The sequence below is a fragment of the Pelmatolapia mariae genome, linkage group LG8 (assembly GCF_036321145.2).
Source record: "Pelmatolapia mariae isolate MD_Pm_ZW linkage group LG8, Pm_UMD_F_2, whole genome shotgun sequence".
Taxonomy (NCBI): domain Eukaryota; kingdom Metazoa; phylum Chordata; class Actinopteri; order Cichliformes; family Cichlidae; genus Pelmatolapia; species Pelmatolapia mariae.
Window position 1 is genome coordinate 31452760 of NC_086234.1, and position 8859 is coordinate 31461618.

The 8859-nt window shown below is 36.8% G+C and overlaps 1 long non-coding RNA gene across 1 annotated transcript; it reads right to left on the reverse strand.

Moving 5' to 3' along the window:
• Window positions 1-6038: 6038 nt before the first annotated feature.
• On the reverse strand, window positions 6039-8284 carry LOC134633880 (uncharacterized). Its single transcript, XR_010094792.1, has 3 exons — window positions 7966-8284; window positions 7551-7627; window positions 6039-6281 (listed from the first exon to the last, which is right to left on the reverse strand). It is a non-coding gene; the product is annotated as an uncharacterized LOC134633880 (long non-coding RNA).
• Window positions 8285-8859: the final 575 nt, after the last annotated feature.

Genomic DNA, 8859 nt, shown 5'->3' on the forward strand with positions numbered 1-8859 from the left:
AACTGATGAACTCATTGAAAGAAAGCTGATAAGTAAAGTCTGTCATCATATTTCACAACTGGACATTTAGTGTGGTAACTTTTACAGAATCTATGTATATTGGTGGTAGGTTGGATATCATATTCTACTTGAATGTCCTGATAAGCCTGATTCAAAATCTCCAATGATAATCATATATTGATGGAATTATGCATCAAAAAGCTGTGAATTTGGAGCTGTCTACATGCTTCATAAACACTGTTTAAAAAGTGTTTTTGTTTTCTTTTTGACTTCTTTGACCAGAGCCCTACACAAAGGAAGAGGACAGAGGACCTCATTTTCTAAAGGAAGATCCCTCACACACTTTCAAGACTGTGAAGGTTAGCATTGTTTCTTTTAGTAAATTTAATAATGACAGCACCACAGTGGATTTTAAATTAAAAAGTACATGTGTACTTTTTCCTCACCAAATGTATTATTACAAGATCTTTGACACTGGATTTGGTCTGGGTTTCAGAGAAACTAACTGGCAAGCTAGCATTGATATTATTAGTGTCTTGTGTTTATTCATGTCTTCACCAGGGTCTTTGACATTTCGCTGCTGTACTGTTCACTTCAGCTTTACGTTTGATTTCTCACATTGTATATTGTAATGGCAGAGATATTAGGATATTTAAGGGGCTGCAGTGGCTGCTACAGCTGTGGGGGGCAATACTTTGGTGAAATGTCCTGGACCCTGGAAAAGAGACTGTGTAGACTGGGTAAGCAATTAAAGGTTACTGGCCGAGAGTCATTGGGCAGCTGGGTAAAGGTGGATGTTGATATTCAGTGCCAATTATGCAACCTGTTCAGCCATGTCTATATGCTCTTTTTTTCATGCTGTTAATATAGGGGGAAAAAATAAACTTTAATCAATAAACTGATTAAAGAAGCATTGTCTATGGAGCCATAATCTGATCCTGTAGTGTAGCTGCAGTTTGCACATCTCATGTATTCTCAGCCAGATTTGGTTTAGAGCACAGCCAATATTTAGCATAAGTAGATTTAAATTCACACACTGGTGATGGCAGCTACATTGTAGCCACAGCCACCCTGGGGCGCACTGACAGAGGCGAGGCTGCCGGACACTGGCACCACCGGGCCCTCTGACCACCACCAGTAGGCAACAGGTGAAATGTCTTGCCCAAGGACACAACGACTGAAACTGTCGGAGCCAGGGCTCGAACCGGCAACCTTCCAATTATAAGACGAACTGTCAACTCTTGAGTCACGATTCAGTCATCCACCCATGTGTGTGAATGACTGAATGTGTAAAGCACTTTGGAGTCCTTAGGGGACTAGTAAAGCACTATACAAATACAGGCCATTTACCATTTAAATTGAAAATTTTGTTTGAATTCTGCAATTGAAGACATGCTCAGTTATTTATGAACATGGTCTTTGTTTAAAGCAAGAAATGGATTTGTAACATGGGGGTGCATATCTCATTCTGAAAAAACTTTAACAACTAATAAGTGTTACCCAAAGCCAATCACCATCATCCAAGGCATCAGTATGGCTCTTCTTTGGAAAGACATGAATTGTTAAGCACACGGGATATTGTGTAATTGTAATTGTGTAATTTTTTTTTTTTTTTTTGTCTTTGAACCCTTTTATAGCCGACAGGTATTGAAGACACGTTTTCTAAGAGGATGAAAGTTGGCATTGCGATGGTGAAAGAAGAAGACATCATCGATGTGTTGGTTGTCCTTGAGGCGGCAGTAATCCTGTCTAATCTGAGGGATGTCTCAAGTGCCATTTCCATGCTGATGGGCCTTCTTTTTGCCTTCAACATAGACTATCCAAAGGAACTTAAGGACATCTTTGAAGTCATTCAGAACATCCTAATGAACATTGGTGGAAGGCAGTGCATCTCACTAGTGCATGGTCTAAGAAACAGACTCTTGCAGAAAGCCATGCAGAACTGTAATTGTATGATCCTTAGTGTTAAGGACAGTTTTTATTTTACTGTTTGTTTTTTTATTCTTGCAAGTTCTCATTCTCACTTTTGTATGTCACTAAATGACTACACTTTACATTCCAGATTAGACAATTACTCATTTGTTCATGGTTTAAGAAACTTATGTGAACAACAATATAATGGTGGACTTTGCAGATGCTTATCTCATGCAAGTCAGTAGTTTTTCCTTTGTTTTGCAATTGAGCAGACTCAAACTAATGTTTCTGAAATATCCATATTATCAAATGTTTCAGAAGCATGCACTCATTTTCAGAGATATTGGTTCTGTGGAATTTGTTGCAATTGTAAACGAAGACAAATACAAGATTTTGATGTCTTAGTTATTATAAACTGATCTTTACTGTCACTTATCAAAGGTTTTGTACTATTTTAATATTTCAAGTTTTATGCTAACAGGTGTGACTGAGCACAATGAAGTTTAAAAATTTTGTAAATGTAAAGAATAACTTTTCTAAAATAGCAAGTGTCCCGTTGATACATTACATTAATGCAGACTTTATGTTGTTACTTCACAAGAATCACTACTGCTCCTAGAGTATTGGTCAGAATTTCATCTTCACCCAAACTGGGCTCAAGACCAAGTTCAAATTTATTGTTTCACAGGGAGCAGCCTTTGAGTTTTGATGGATTGTGAGCCTGATGAGCTACGTCACTGATTTTTCTGTTTCTCAGATGACTAAGATGGCACAATAAATGGTGAATGTTGGGTGCTCATGAGTAATTGTCTTGTCATGTTCTTAAAACAAACTTTCTGTATGAAATGATCAGATAGACTTTAATGGAATCTGTGGGGTTTTATTTTTTTTCTGTAAACAACAGAAAATTAATTTAAAGGAATGTAGATATTTAAACCTGAGATCTAAGATAAACCTAACAGGTAGTTTTGCTGAAATGGATGTTAGAAAGCCAAAAAAAAAACAAAACAAAACTTAAGATGTTTAATACACATTTTTCTTTACATCCAGTCAATCAACTCTGATAATTAAAATGAAACTGATTTACAAGTTCACTCAGCTACCTTAAGGAGCTCAGTTAATTAATAAACTTAAATCAACTTAGCTAACAGATTATGTTAGTTAAGCTAAAACAGATTCCTAAGTTAAAAGAACTACTAAAGTATTTGAATTAACTAAAAAACCCAAGTCAACTGAACTAGGACAAGAGTTTAAACAATAGATTATTTTAATTTAGCTGAAAGGGTTTTCCCAAGTAAAGATGACAATTAAAGGAGTTGAACTGACTAATAAATCTCAGTCAACTAAACTAAGATGAAAGTTTAGACAACATGTGATTTTTCATTAAGATAACAATTGGTTGTGTTATAAGAACAAACTCTATTTCTTGACTTAACTTAAAATTTTAAGGCAGCCCTTTACCTCATATTTTTAAGTTGAAACAACAAGTTATATTTTACAGTGTAGGCAAATATTTTTTTCACAGCGCTATCGTCTGTAAATGATCGTTTGGCTGTAGTAGATCTTTGACTTGTTCCTTTTTGAATTGTTTGTTTAAAATAGTTTTCTCTAGGTTAAGGCGTCCGGTCCAGGCCTGCAGAGCAGTGGTCTGGCTGTTGGAAAACCCACTGAATTCACAGTTGATGCCAAGCAAGGAGGAAAAGCTCCTCTGAAAATTATAGCCCAGGTATATCTGGCTTTGTATATGACCACAAATATGTTAAATATATTGCATGTACCGTATTTTTCGGACTATGAGTCGCACTTAAAATCCTTTAATTTTCTCAAACATCGACAGTGCGCCTTATGTATGAATTCTGGCTGTGCTTACTGCCCTTGAACCGATTTACGTAATACACAGCGCTCAAAAATCTGTCAAAAAATGTTTTAGTACGCCTTTGGTAAGCTACGAAGTCGCACCGCTTGATGGATTGTTGGAGCATTACGGCTACGTAGTCAGGAGCCTCACGGAGTGATACGTACTGTGCACTGTAAAATATAACTTGTTGTTTCAACTTAAAAATATCAGGTACAGGGCTGCCTTAAAATTTTAAGTTAAGTCAAGAAATAGAGTTTGTTCTTATAACACAACCAATTGTTATCTTAATGAAAAATCACATGTTGTCTAAACTTTTGTCTTAGTTTAGTTGGCTGAGATTTGTTAGTCAGTTCAACTCCTTTAATTGTCATTTTTACTTGGGAAAACCCTTTCAACTAAATTAAAATAATCTATTGTTTAAACTCTTGTCCTGGTTCAGTTGACTTGGGTTTTTTAGTTAATTCAAATACTTTAGTAGTTCTTTTAACTTAGGAATCTGTCAATAGAATGTCAAATATAATGTCAGTATTATCTTTTAATTATATAGGTTTACTTATGGTAGAATGCTGCATGTAATCATTTGTGTTTAGAAGTATGTAGTTGATAGTATCCTGAAAGAATGTCTCATCCTAGGAAGCTTGTGTGATTCCAGAGTGTTCTGGTTTTCAAACCCACATCCTGGGAGCATGAGAGAGGTCATACCTTCTTTTATTGTTTTACTGTATGATAAACGTATCTATGTCTGATTTAGGCTAAGTGCATTTTGTTTAGATGAACTGCTGGACTTCCAGGCCAGCAGGTTAGGAAGTCGGTTATGGACACACACACACACACACGCACACCTAAACATCCACATTCCAATGTAAAGAACAAACACCCACTGATGTATAAATAAAGATCAGGGCAGTGGCACGGCGCGAGTCTCAGAGCCCGCACTTCTGTGCGAGTTCTGTGGCTGCCCTTGCTTGCAAGTAACGAACTGCAGTGTGTGTTTCTCCTCTCTGATTCTCAACTGAAGAAGTGTTTTAGAATAAATCTCCTGACAGAATCTGTTTTAGCTGAACTAACATAATCTGTTAGCTAAGTTGATTTAAGTTTATTAATTAACTGAGCTCCTTAAGGTAGCTGAGTGAACTTGTAAATCAGTTTCATTTTAATTATCAGAGTTGATTGACTGGATGTAAAGAAAAATGTGTATTGAACATCTTAAGTTTTTTTCTTTTTTTTAGCTTTCTAACATCCATTTCAGCAAAACTACCTGTTAGGTTTATCTTAGAGCTCAGGTTTAAATATCTACATTCCTTTAAATAAATTTTCTGTTGTTTACAGGAAAAAAAACCCCCACAGATTCCATTAAAGTGTATCTGATCATTTCATACAGAAAGTTTGTTTTAAGAACATGACAAGACAGTTACTCATGAGCACCCAACATTCACCATTTATTGTGCCATCTTAGTCATCTGAGAAACAGAAAAATCAGTGACATAGCTCATCAGGCTCACAATCCATCAAAACTCAAAGGCTGCTCCCTGTGAAACAATAAATTTGAACTTGGTCTTGAGCCCAGTTTGGGTGAAGATGAAATTCTGACCAATACTCTAGGAGCAGTAGTGATTCTTGTGAAGTAACAACATAAAGTCTGCATTAATGTAATGTATCAACGGGACACTTGCTATTTTAGAAAAGTTATTCTTTACATTTGCAAAATTTTTAAACTTCATTGTGCTCAGTCACACCTGTTAGCATAAAACTTGAAATATTAAAATAGTACAAAACCTTTGATAAGTGACAGTAAAGATCAGTTTATAACAACTAAGACATCAAAATCTTGTATTTGTCTTCGTTTACAATTGCAACAAATTCCACAGAACCAATATCTCTGAAAATGAGTGCATGCTTCTGAAACATTTGATAATATGAATATTTCAGAAACATTAGTTTGAGTCTGCTCAATTGCAAAACAAAGGAAAAACTACTGACTTGCATGAGATAAGCATGTGCAGAGTCCACCATTATATTGTTGTTCACATAAGTTTCTTAAACCATGAACAAATGAGTAATTGTCTAATCTGGAATGTAAAGTGTAGTCATTTAGTGACATACAAAAGTGAGAATGAGAACTTGCAAGAATAAAAAAACAAACAGTAAAATAAAAACTGTCCTTAATACTAAGGCAATTGTATGCTGTGAGCATACAATTACAGTTCTGCATGGCTTTCTGCAAGAGTCTGTTTCTTAGACCATGCACTAGTGAGACGCACTGCCTTCCACCAATGTTCATTAGGATGTTCTGAATGACTTCAAAGATGTCCTTAAGTTCCTTTGGATAGTCTATGTTGAGGGCAAAAAGAAGGCCCATCAGCATGGAAATGGCACTTGAGACATCCCTCAGATTAGACAGGATTACTGCTGCCTCAAGGACAACCAACACATCGATGATGTCTTCTTCTTTCACCATCACAATGCCAACTTTCATCCTCTTAGAAAACGTGTCTTCAATACCTGTTGGCTATAAAAGACAAAAAATAAAATAAAATTATACAATTACAATTACACAATATCCCTTATGCTTAAGAATTCATGTCTTTCCAAAGAAGAGCCATACTGATGCCTTGGATGATGGTGATTGGCTTTGGGTAACACTTATTAGTTGTTAAAGTTTTTTCAGAATGAGATATGCACCCCCATGTTACAAATCCATTTCTTGCTTTAAACAAAGACCATGTTCATAAATAACTGAGCATGTCTTCAATTGCAGAATTCAAACAAAATTTTCAATTTAAATGGTAAATGGCCTGTATTTGTATAGCGCTTTACTAGTCCCCTAAGGACTCCAAAGCACTTACACATTCAGTCATTCACACACATGGGTGGATGACTGAATCGTGACTCAAGAGTTGACAGTTCGTCTTATAATCGGAAGGTTGCCGGTTCGAGCCCCGGCTCCGACAGTTTCAGTCGTTGTGTCCTTGGGCAAGACACTTCACCCGTTGCCTACTGGTAGTGGTCAGAGGGCCCGGTGGTGCCAGTGTCCGGCAGCCTCGCCTCTGTCAGTGCGCCCCAGGGCGGCTGTGGCTACAATGTAGCTTGCCATCATCAGTGTGTGTGAATTTAAATCTACTTATGCTAAATGTTGGCTGTGCTCTAAACCAAATCTGGCTGAGAATACATGAGATGTGCAAACTGCAGCTACACTACAGGATCAGATTATGGCTCCATAGACAATGCTTCTTTAATCAGTTTATTGATTAAAGTTTATTTTTTCCCCCTATATTAACAGCATGAAAAAAGAGCATATAGACATGGCTGAACAGGTTGCATAATTGGCACTGAATATCAACATCCACCTTTACCCAGCTGCCCAATGACTCTCAGCCAGTAACCTTTAATTGCTTACCCAGTCTACACAGTCTCTTTTCCAGGGTCCAGGACATTTCACCAAAGTATTGCCCCCCACAGCTGTAGCAGCCCCTGCAGGCCCTTAAATATCCTAATATCTCTGCCATTACAATATACAATGTGAGAAATCAAACGTAAAGCTGAAGTGAACAGTACAGCAGCGAAATGTCAAAGACCCTGGTGAAGACATGAATAAACACAAGACACTAATAATATCAATGCTAGCTTGCCAGTTAGTTTCTCTGAAACCCAGACCAAATCCAGTGTCAAAGATCTTGTAATAATACATTTGGTGAGGAAAAAGTACACATGTACTTTTTAATTTAAAATCCACTGTGGTGCTGTCATTATTAAATTTACTAAAAGAAACAATGCTAACCTTCACAGTCTTGAAAGTGTGTGAGGGATCTTCCTTTAGAAAATGAGGTCCTCTGTCCTCTTCCTTTGTGTAGGGCTCTGGTCAAAGAAGTCAAAAAGAAAACAAAAACACTTTTTAAACAGTGTTTATGAAGCATGTAGACAGCTCCAAATTCACAGCTTTTTGATGCATAATTCCATCAATATATGATTATCATTGGAGATTTTGAATCAGGCTTATCAGGACATTCAAGTAGAATATGATATCCAACCTACCACCAATATACATAGATTCTGTAAAAGTTACCACACTAAATGTCCAGTTGTGAAATATGATGACAGACTTTACTTATCAGCTTTCTTTCAATGAGTTCATCAGTTGAACTGGATAACCTAAAACTTAAACAAAGGATTAGATTTCGCAGTTGAACACTTACATCATCTCCGAAGCATCTTATGAGCCTAGTTAGCCTTTCTATGCCGCTCTTGATTTTGTACAGCTCCACGAACCTCTCCATAATGGTCAAGCACAGCAAAAAGGAACCCTTTCAGGTCAACAGATGTAAGACGGGCAAATTCTGCTTCAACCTGAGCAATAGAAGAAGAGGGGTGGGGAGTACAGGCAGAATTAAAAAAAGATTCTTTGAGACCCAAATTTAAGCAAACGGTCATCTGAGGCCCATTAGAGAAAACACAAACACACAAAAGCAAACAAACAAAAAGATGCACTTTACCTGCCGTTCAGCAAACAAGGAAGTTCAGAGAACAATAAGCTCTGTCTTGAAATCTTTTAAAGTAGAATGATTGTGAAAATGACTTATGTGATGTAAAACTTTAGTAAACGTGCGATTAAAAGAACACTGAGTAAAAGGACAAGTAACAGTTTCCTTATTCCTCAGATGTTTACCTTGATGAGCAATACTGTTTTAGTCCAGCTGCCTCATTAAAGTTACACAACAGGCAACAGCCAGCAAGTCCATTACATACTCCCTTTTTAGATCTGAAATACTGTGCACATTCTGTGTATATGTAGTGGACAGCAATTTACCCAAAAGAGCGCAAAGTTTGCAAGTCCACCTCATTTAAATGACAAAGACAGATGTGATCATCTAGACCTGTGAAAATAAATTAATGACAAACCTGCAGTTATGGATGTTATTACAACCACAAGAACCTAAACAGTTTGCTCCATTGCTTTTGTTAATGAATCATTTGTTGGTAGCACATCTGAATATTTAGTTTATGCCACCTGCATGTGATCATCAATAGTGCCATATTACTTCTTAAGAAGTACCCTGACACTACAATCTTTATATCATTTGTTCTACAGA